This window comes from Sapajus apella, unplaced genomic scaffold (assembly GCF_009761245.1).
Source record: "Sapajus apella isolate SASKATOON/1434 unplaced genomic scaffold, GSC_monkey_1.0 scaffold94, whole genome shotgun sequence".
Classification (NCBI taxonomy): domain Eukaryota; kingdom Metazoa; phylum Chordata; class Mammalia; order Primates; family Cebidae; genus Sapajus; species Sapajus apella.
The window spans coordinates 3890833-3900659 of NW_022437034.1; the positions used below are offsets into that span (position 1 = coordinate 3890833).

The window sequence follows — 9827 nt, forward strand, 5'->3', positions numbered from 1 at the left end:
CTTTGTGGTGTTCTCTGTATTACCTGGAGTTGAATATTGTCCTGCCTTGCTAGGTTGGGAAAGTTTTCCTGAATAATATCCTGAAGCGTATTTTCCAGCTTGGATTCATTCTCTTTGTCACGTTCAGGTACACCTATCAAACGTAGATTAGGTCTTTTCACATAGTCCCATATTTCTTGGAGACTTTGCTCGTTCCTTTTTATCCTTTTTTCTCTAATCTTGTCTTCTTGTATTATTTCATGAAGTTGGTCTTTGACCTCTGATATCCTTTCTTCTGCTTGATCAATTCGGCTGTTAAAACTTGTGCATACCTCGAGAAGTTCTTGTGTTGTGTTTTTCAGCTCCATTAATTCATTTACATTCCTCTCTAAATTGTCCATTCACGTTAGCATTTCGTCAAACCTTTTTTCAAAGTTCTTAGTTTCTTTGCATTGGGTTAGAACAAGTTCTTTTAACTCACAGAAGTTTCTTATCATCCACCTTTTGAAGCCTACTTCTGTTAATGGAACACACTCGTTCATCAGGCCTTGTTCCATTGCTGATGAGGAACTGTGATCCCCTGTAGAGGGAGAGGTGTTCTCATTTTGGGTATTCTCAGCCTTTTTAGGCTGGTTTCTTCCCTTCGTTATAAATTTATCCATCTGTCGTCTTTGTAATTACCGACTTTCTAATTGGGTTTCTGAGTGGACGTCCAACTTGTTGATTCCCCGTGCCGGAATCTGAGCAACCCACTGCGCCAGCTGAAACAGCAGCGTTAAGAGTGATGGTGCTTTTCTGACTCTGCACCAAGAACCGCCGCACCAAGGCGCCGGCAAAACCGCCTCGCTGGCCACAAGAGTCGTGCTGGAGACCCGTGGGGCTCCTCTGCTGGGAATCTCCTGGTGCATGAGCAACAAAAATTCGTCTGAAAGTGTGGCGTCCTCTCGTTCTCTGCGCTTTCACTGGGAGCTACAATCCCGAGCTGCTAGTGATCAGCCGTCTTGGATCTCTCTGTTCTTAACAGAGTTTTTTAAAGAGCACAAAAATGCATTAGCTAAAACTTGCTTTAGATTCTCTTCCCAAAGCTTTTTGAATTCAGTGTTAGGTGTTTGCTATGCCAAGAATAAACATTAACAAGAAACAAAATGAGTATCTTGTTCTGATCCATGTACTTAACCTACTGGCCTGCAAAAATAAGTGTGTTCATTGCTGAGTCAACTATAAAAAGAATTTTTGCTTGAAATTAAATACACAACCCAAGATTGGTTTGCCTAGTGTCACTGTAAGGGCAGGTTAAGTAACAAAGTTTAAAGCTCAAGGATGCTGCAGAATACCTTGGGGTGTGTCTAGATAATGCAATTTCCCATTAATATCAAGGCACAAAAGCCAGTACTCCTCTCACTTGCCTGTAAATCTCATGACTCATCTCAGTTTAGTTTCTTTCCAGAATAGGATTTTACTATGGTGTTCATAGACAAGTGAAAAAATAATTATATGAAAGCCAAAGTGCATTTTCTTTCATCTCAACCACGGCAATAAAATTTCCAGCCAGAGGACAATTTCAGACTCATTTTTCAGAGTTGTTGCTGATGTCTAAACATGTATGATCCATGAGGTTAGGGATATTTTGATTGTTTTCTGTTTGTTTACTTTCCATCCCAGAAATATATAGGCTACTGGGCACATAGTAGATACTTGATGAATATTTATTGAATGAATATGTATTGTGGTTTTTGACATTGAATGGTGCCTTCCAGTTCCCAAACACTGAAAAACCCAGTGTGGAATTCCTTTTAAAGCTTATTATTAATATGAGAGTCTAGAATAAATATTATAATATATATCTGTTATTTCAGTCTTTTCAGCAACCCTCCCTCTTTCCTTCAAGATGATAAAACTAGTCTCTCCTACTGGGAATGAACTCAGTGTGGACTCACTCCCTCTCCTCCCTGACTTTAGGAGATATCTTGTGACCAAGACTTGTCCCAACAGAAAATTACATTCCCTACCTACTCCGACTCGATTCCTACCACATTGCTAGTTCCTGATGCAGAACAAGACAGTCTGCCCTGTGACTTTTCTGTTGGAGCTAATAAAAAAGATCATCCCTATCTGCTGGAGTTAATCGTGGGTATACTTTTGGAGTCTGAAGTGTGGGGCAGCCATCTTTCCCACCTTGAGATTAGAACCTATATGTAGTAGCAAGCCAGAGGCAAGAATAATTGAAAGGTGGAAAGGGAAGGAGGGAGAGAAAGACAGAGAGAGATTGTTTTCTCATCATCAAACAACTCCTATTTATACTTTTTTTATTTTTTTCTTTTCTTTTTTTTTTAAGACAGAGTTTCACCATATTGGTGAGGCAGGTCTCGAACTCCTGACCTCAGGTGATCTGCCCGCCTCAGCCTCCAAAAGAGCTAGGATTACAGGCGTGAGCCACCGCACTCCGCTTTATGCCTTTTTAAAAATAGGAATATATTTTTTGTTTTGTCTATGAAAATAAATGCTAATTGTTAAAAAAGTAAAAATTTTTTTAAATGAAGAAAATTAAAGTTATTTTGAGCTCAACAGCAAGACACTATCTTTTATTATTATTATTATTTTATTTTATATATTTATTTGTTTATTTTGAGATGGAGTCTTGCTCTCTCGGCAAGGCTGGAGCATAGTGGCACAATCTCGGCTCACTGCAACCTCCCCCTCCTGGGTTCAAGCCATTCTCCTGCCTCAGCCTCCGGAGTAGCTGGAATTACAGGTGCCCGCCACCACACCTGGCTAATTTTTGTGTTTTTAGTAGAGATGGGTTTCAGCATATTGGCCAGGCTGGTTTTGAACTCCTGACCTTGTGATTCACCTGCCTCAGCCTCCCAAAGTGCTGAGATTACAGGGGTGAGCCACTGTACCTGGCCTTTTTCTTATTTTAAACAAAACACGTTTTTAGAAGCTCCTTTTATCAATTTATATATCATAAATATATTTTCACATCAATAAAGATAGATTTATGTCTTTTTTTTGAGACAGAGTCTGGCCCTTTTGCCCAGGCTGGAGTGGCACAATCTTGGCTTACTGCAACCTCCGTCTTTTGGGTTCAAGCAATTCTCTGGCTTCAGCCTCCCAAGTAGCTGAGATTACAGGTGTGTGCCACCATGCCTGGCTAGTGTTTGTATTTTTAGTAGAGACAGGGTTTTGCCATGTTGGCCAGGCTGGTCTTGAACTCCTGACCTCAGGTGATCCACCTGCCTCGGCCTCCTAAAGTGCTGGGATTACAAGCATGAGCCACTGCATCTGGCCTCTGTCATTATTTTTAAAAACACTATAGTATTCTAGAAAAAATATAAAACAAAACTATGTAGTATTCCACTGGGTATATTCATGATAGTTTATGTAACCACCCCTGTTGTTGCAGATATCTCTTAAAAGCTCTTGGTTGTTTTCTGAAAAACAATAAATTTTTCCCCTGAGAATCCCCTCATTCTAAATTTTCCTTGCATAATTTGAACATTTGAAGGTAATCAGTTGGGTGAAGGGGGAGGAGGAAGACTTTTATGAACTGGTGAAAACAAAAAATATTGCTTTTGTAACTATGAGGAATTTCTTATAAATATTAGGCGTATTAATCTCATAGAGATGAAGAGTAGACATCGTGATTGGTAAATTTCTTGGCTATTTTTTTCAGATTTATTTTTTAAAAGTGCTTATATATATGCCTGTGGCACAATATTTTGATACTGACTGTACTACTCTCTGAATAGCTAGTAAATCTCTAATTAGGAGGGTGTGGTTATTCAGTCGCATGAGTAAACCCAGTTCCACTGCAGGTATTATTTATGCTTTATTAAGATAACAAAGCAAGGCTCAGCAACAGGAAATGAAGTCATAACAGGCATCTAGAAAATGTATAAATTGCTGGGTGTGGTGGCTCATGCTTGTAATCCCAGCACTTTGGGAGGCCAAGCAGGGCAGATCACTTGAGGTCAGGAGTTTAGACCAACCTGGCCAACATGATGAAACCCCCTATCTACTAAAAATACAGAAATTAGTCGGGCATGGTGGTGGGAACCTGTAATCCCAGCTACTCAGGAGGCTGAGGTGTGAGAATCACTTGAACCCTGGAGGTGGTGGTTACAGCGAGACCCTGTTTCAAAAAAAAAAAGGAAATTAAATATTTAGTTTAAAGACACATACTCAAAAGCAGGAGATAGACATTTTATCTGCAAGAGGGAGGTTGTCCATTTTCTGTCGCTTCTAACAGAAGACCTGAAATTGGGTATTTTATAAAGTAAAGCAATTTGTTTCTTATAGAGGCTGAGAAGCCCAAAGTCAAAGGGCTGCATCAGGTGAGAGCCTTCCTGCTGGTGGGAACTCTCTAACAAGAGTGCATAGGCAGTGCAAACATGACTTGACAAGGGGGCTTCGAATGCAAGCTCAGGTTACCCTCCTCTTTTTTTGTTTTTTGAGACGGAGTCTCCCTCTCAGTAGCACAATCTTGGCTCACTGCAACGTCTGCCTCCCAGGTTCAAGTGATTCTCCTGCCTCAGCCTCCTGAGTAGCTGGGATTACAGGCATGAGCCAAGGTGCCCAGCCCCCCATCCCCTTCTTATAAAGCCACCAGTTGCATCCCATGATAATCCATTAATCCATTAACTCATTGGTTTATCAATATATGAATGTATTAATCCATTCATGAGGGCAGAATTTTCATGGGCCCAAACCTCTTAAAGGCGCCATCTCTCAATATTGCCACATTGAAAATTAAATTCCTTTTTTTTTTTTTTTTTGATACAAAGTTTCACTCTTGTCACCCAGGCTGGAGTGCAATGGCATGACCTCAGCTCACTGCAACCTCCAGCTCCTGGGTTCAAGCAATTCTCCTGCCTCAGACTCCTGAGTAGCTGATATAGGCGCCTGCCACCACACCCAGCTAATTTTTGTATTTTTAGTAGAGACAGGGATTTCACCATGTTGGTCAGGTTGGTCTCGAACTCCTGACCTAAGATGATTCACTCACCTCAACTTCCTAAAGTGCTGGAATTACAGGTGTGAGCACTTTGCCCAAAGATTACATTTCAACATGAGTTTTTGTTTGTTTGTTTGTTTGTTTTCTGAGTTGGAGTCTCGATCTGTCGCAGAGGCTGGAGCACAGTGGTGCGATCTTGGCTCGCTGCAACCTCCGACTCCTGGGTTCAAGTGATTCTCCTGCCTCAGCCTCCTGAGTAGCTGGGATTATAGGCATGGGCCACCACACCTGGCTAATTTTTGTATTTTTTTTTTTTTTGCCAGATTGCAGGGTCATTTATTATGCCAGCGACCACAGAGGACTCACGTCTCTCCAATCTGTGGTGCCAAAAGGAGGGTGCCACGATTTTTTATACCCGAAAAACCACCTTGGGAGTGGGGGTGAGGGGCGGGGATGGGGATGATAAGGTTTCGGACATTTCAAGGGCTAGGGGATTCTGTGATTCACCTCCTGGGTGGAGACAAGGGCGGGGGTCTCCGGACATTCCAAGGGCTAGGGGACTTTTGTCATTCTGTTTGTTACCTCAGTGGTTTACAGAAGTCAAGATATACATTTGTTTACACATCGTCTGGGTGGTGATAGAAGTCACAGATTTTAGCAGTTACTGATAAGAAAAGGTAAGCAGCTTTACATAGTTTTGAAGAACAAACTAGCAGTTCTATTTACAGAGGCCAAGGACAGTAGTTATTGTGAGGAGAATGGGGCAGCCACTTCAACTTATTTAAAAAACAGTTTTGCATTTTATAAAATAGTGTTGCTCAGGTTCTGGCTCTAGGCCAGCACAATATCACATTCCCCCCTGTTCTTTTAACATGTATTAAATCTTTAATAGGTTTCCTCTTTTTGACACAAGGGCCCATATTTGGATCTCATAACCATCAATTTGACCGAATCTATTTCTTCCTGGATAAATTTGAGGAACATGTTTAAAAGGCATGGTCCAAATGTTAACCCTAGGACCATTAGCACCAAGGGTCCTGCTAATCCAGTGAGCAGGAATGTTAGCCAGGGGTTTACGGGAGGGTCTCAGGTGAGAAAATGAAAGAGTCTCTGTTTGCAGTATATCCTGTTATAGTGGAGATAGTTTCACAACCCCAATGGGGGCAAAAGAATTCATTTAAGTCTCCACAGTTTCATCTTTTTTTTGTGGCGTGGATCCTGGGCACAGATATAACCCCATGGTCTGGAGTTGTCGCTCTGCCCCTAAACTGCCACACCCAGCTATACTTCCACTTGTCCTGAAATTTAAGTGGGGGCCCAGGAGGGCACAGAGGTCCAGGGAGAAGGTAATGGGGGTCTCCGGAGAGTACTCCAGGGTTAGGTTGACTAGGGTGGATCCCTTTCCGGTTAAGGAACTAACATATGCTCCAGTAGAGCCCTCAGTGATGACCCATCGATAGTAGGTGGGTGCCAAGGAGGGTCCCTTTCGGAGGATGGTTGCAGGAATCAGGGAGATTAGGATGATGACCGAGAATGGCGCAATATAATAGAGATAGGGTTTCACCTTGTTGGTCAGACTGGTCTCAAATTTCTGACCTTGTGATCCACCAGCCTCGGCCTCCCAAAGTGCTGGGATTACAGACATGAGCCATCTCCCCTGGCCTTCAACATGAGTTTTGAATGGGACAAATACTCAAACCACAGTACTGGTTATAAAAGCAAGATGATAAAATGAAATAATATCTTAAAAGACTTTATAAATTACAAACAAGAACATATAAATGAATAACTTTTGGATACTCTTGACATTATTTTCCAACGTGGTAAGCTTCTTTTGAAATGGGAGCCAATTATAACAGAAACCATTACTATAATGAAATGTCTTTGATATTTTGTAAAAGAGATGTAGGGAGCATGAAGCTGTTCTCTGTGAGTTCCCACTCAGCCTTTATGCTTTTCATTTATAAACAACAGGTCTGTTTTTACTGTCCTGTTTCCTGGTTAGTTTTGGAGAGCTAACACCTCTATCCCATGATAAGGAAACTTGTTAGGAGTAAAGACATTGTTAGGAACAACTGTGGATGAGAGTGTAAATCATTGCCTTAGAATTTTAGGAAAATACTTCTAATTGAACATTTCTGCTGACCTTTTAAAGAGAAAATGGTAATGAAGCCCTGTAGAGCCCCATCTAAAAGTGTGAAGGCTTAGTAATCTTTTTTTTTTTTTTGAGACGGAGTTTCCCTCTATCACCCAGGCTGCTGGAGTGTAATGGTGTGGTTTCAAGTCACTGCAACCTCACCCTCCCAGGTTCAAGCGATTCTCCTGCTTCAGCCTCCTGAGTAGCTGGGATTACAGGCACCCGCCACAACACCCAACAATTTTTTGTACTTATTTTTTCTTTCTTTCTTTTTCTTTTTTATGGCAATCATCCTTCAAATTTTTTTTTCTTTTTTTGAGACAGTCTTACTCTGTCTCCAGGCACCAGGCTGGAGTGCAGTGGTGCAATCTCGGCTCACTGCAACCTCCGCCTCCCAGGCTGAAGCAATTCTCCTGCCTCAGCCTCGGTTGTTAGAGATGGGAGCTGCCTATGTTACCCAGACTGCTTTCAAACTCCTTATCTCAAGCAATCCTCTCACCTTGGCCTCCCAAATCACTGGGATTACAGGTGTGAGTCACTGTGCCCAGTCTATTTTCACTTTTTTAAGTACCAAAAAATATTTGCCATAGACTACAGAAACTCTCAATTTCTATATGTTCTCTAAGAATTTGATCATTTTTGAAGAAAAAATAAATTGGAGAAAGAAAAAAAATGTTTTTAACTTTTAAGAGGCTCTAGGCCAGGCATGGTGGCTGACACCTGTAATCCCAGCACTTTGGGAGGCCAAGTCGGGCAAATTACCTGAGGTCAGGAATTCAAAACCAGCCTGGCCAACATGGTGAAACCCTGTCTCTACAAAAACACAAAAATTAGCGGGGCATCATGGCTGATGCCTATAATCCCAGCTACTCGGGAGGCTGAGGTGGAAGAATAGCTTGAACCTAGGAGGCAGAGGTTGCAGTGAGCCAAGATTGTGCCACTACACTCCAGCCTGGGTGACAGAGACTCAGTCTCAAAAAAAAAAAAAAGGCTCTAAGTGATTCTTAGGTAAATTAATGTATGTGAAAAATGCATCAGGACAATAAGTTCAAGTGGCTCTATTGTTCAGTTGTTCACAATGCCTTGTCTTAAGTTTCAGGAGCATTATGAAAGGTTTATTGCAAGATATATAATATACTCAAGGGTGTGTACATATATATTTTTAATGACTTCATGTGTTATATTCTTTGTATTTATTTGCTTCAAAGAGAAATATTTCTTCTTCCAATTCATAAAATATCTTCCCAAGAAAAACTTTGTATAGATGTTTTTGTCACTTTTAAGTCTTAAAAAACCTTTATTCATCAGACTCTGAGACATTGGAAGTATTTCAGACAATACCACAGAATTCAATAGCATGGACCAGGTGCTGTGGCTCATGCCTGCAATCCCAGCACCTTGGGAGGCCAAGGCAGGCAGATCACCTGAGGTCAGGAGTTCAAGACCAGCCTGGCCAACACAGTGAAACCCCATCTCTACTAAAAATACAAAAAAATTAGCCAGGTAGGGTGGTTGGTGCCTGTAATCCCAGCTACTTGGGAGGCTGAGACAGGAGAATCATTTGAACCCAGAAAGCAGAGGTTGCAGTGAGCCAAGATTGTGCCACTGCACTCTAGCCTGGGTGACAGAGTGGGACTCCATCTCAGGAAAAAAAAAGAAAGAAAAACAAGAATTCTATAGCATGAATCAACTTTATATTCTTCTTTTCTTATTGTTGACCTAGTTATTCATTGTTAATATAATTAGTAGTATTGGGAAATAACTATTGCTGTATCAAAGAACAAATGACCATTGTTACTATCAAAATCTTTGTACTATCTATAATGATTCTAAAACTTGATCTGGGAGAATAAGAATAAAAATAATAGAAGATAAAAAACTTCCTTTTTTTTTTGAGACGGGGTCTTGCTCTGTCGCAAGGCTGGAGTGAAGGGGCGCGATCTTAACTCACTGCAACCTCTGCCTCCCAGGTTCAAGCAATTCTCCAGCTTCAGCCTCTGGGGTAGCTGGGATTACAGGGGCCCGCTGCCACGCCCAGCTAATTTTTTTATATTTTAGTAGAGACGGGGTTTCACCATGTTGGCCAGGATGGTCTGGATCTTCTGACCTCATGATCCGCCTGCCTCTGCCTACCAAAGTGCTGGAATTACAGGCATGAGCCACTGTGCCCAGCCATGAGAAAAACTTAATAATTATGAACAAGAACTAAACCAATTGAATATAATAATATACCAACACTATTCCATTAAAACAGAGAAATACAAGTTTAGGCTGGCTTGAGCCTATAACCCCAGCACTTTGGGAGGCTGAGGCAGGTGGATCACCTGGGGTCAGGAGTTTGAGACCAGCCTGACCAATATGGTGAAACTCTGTCTTTGCTAAAAATATATAAATTAGCTGGGCGTGGTGGTGGGCACCTGGAGTCCCAGCTACCCACGAGGCTGAGATGAGAGAATTGCTTGAACCCAGGAGGCAGAGGTTGCAGCGAGCCAAGATCATGCCATTGCACTCTAGCTTGGGTGACAGAGTGAGACTCTGTCTCAAAAACAAAACAAACAAAAAAAACCCAGATAAATACAAGTTTAAAAAGTGCAAAGTACAGAAATAGTTCCATTATGTATGAACTTAATGTGTCATATAATAAAGAAAGGAGGGGCCATTCTGAAATGCTTATACATTTGGAAAACTATAGTTTAGATTATTCTTTGATATTATATATCAAAATAAATTCCAGATGAATTAAAGAGAAGGTATAAA

At 41.3% G+C, this 9827-nt stretch overlaps 1 long non-coding RNA gene across 1 annotated transcript; it reads right to left on the reverse strand.

Annotated features, from left to right (window-relative positions):
- Positions 1-899: 899 nt before the first annotated feature.
- On the reverse strand, positions 900-8896 carry LOC116535325. Its single transcript, XR_004262159.1, has 3 exons — positions 8886-8896; positions 7534-7543; positions 900-995 (listed from the first exon to the last, which is right to left on the reverse strand). It is a non-coding gene; the product is annotated as an uncharacterized LOC116535325 (long non-coding RNA).
- Positions 8897-9827: the final 931 nt, after the last annotated feature.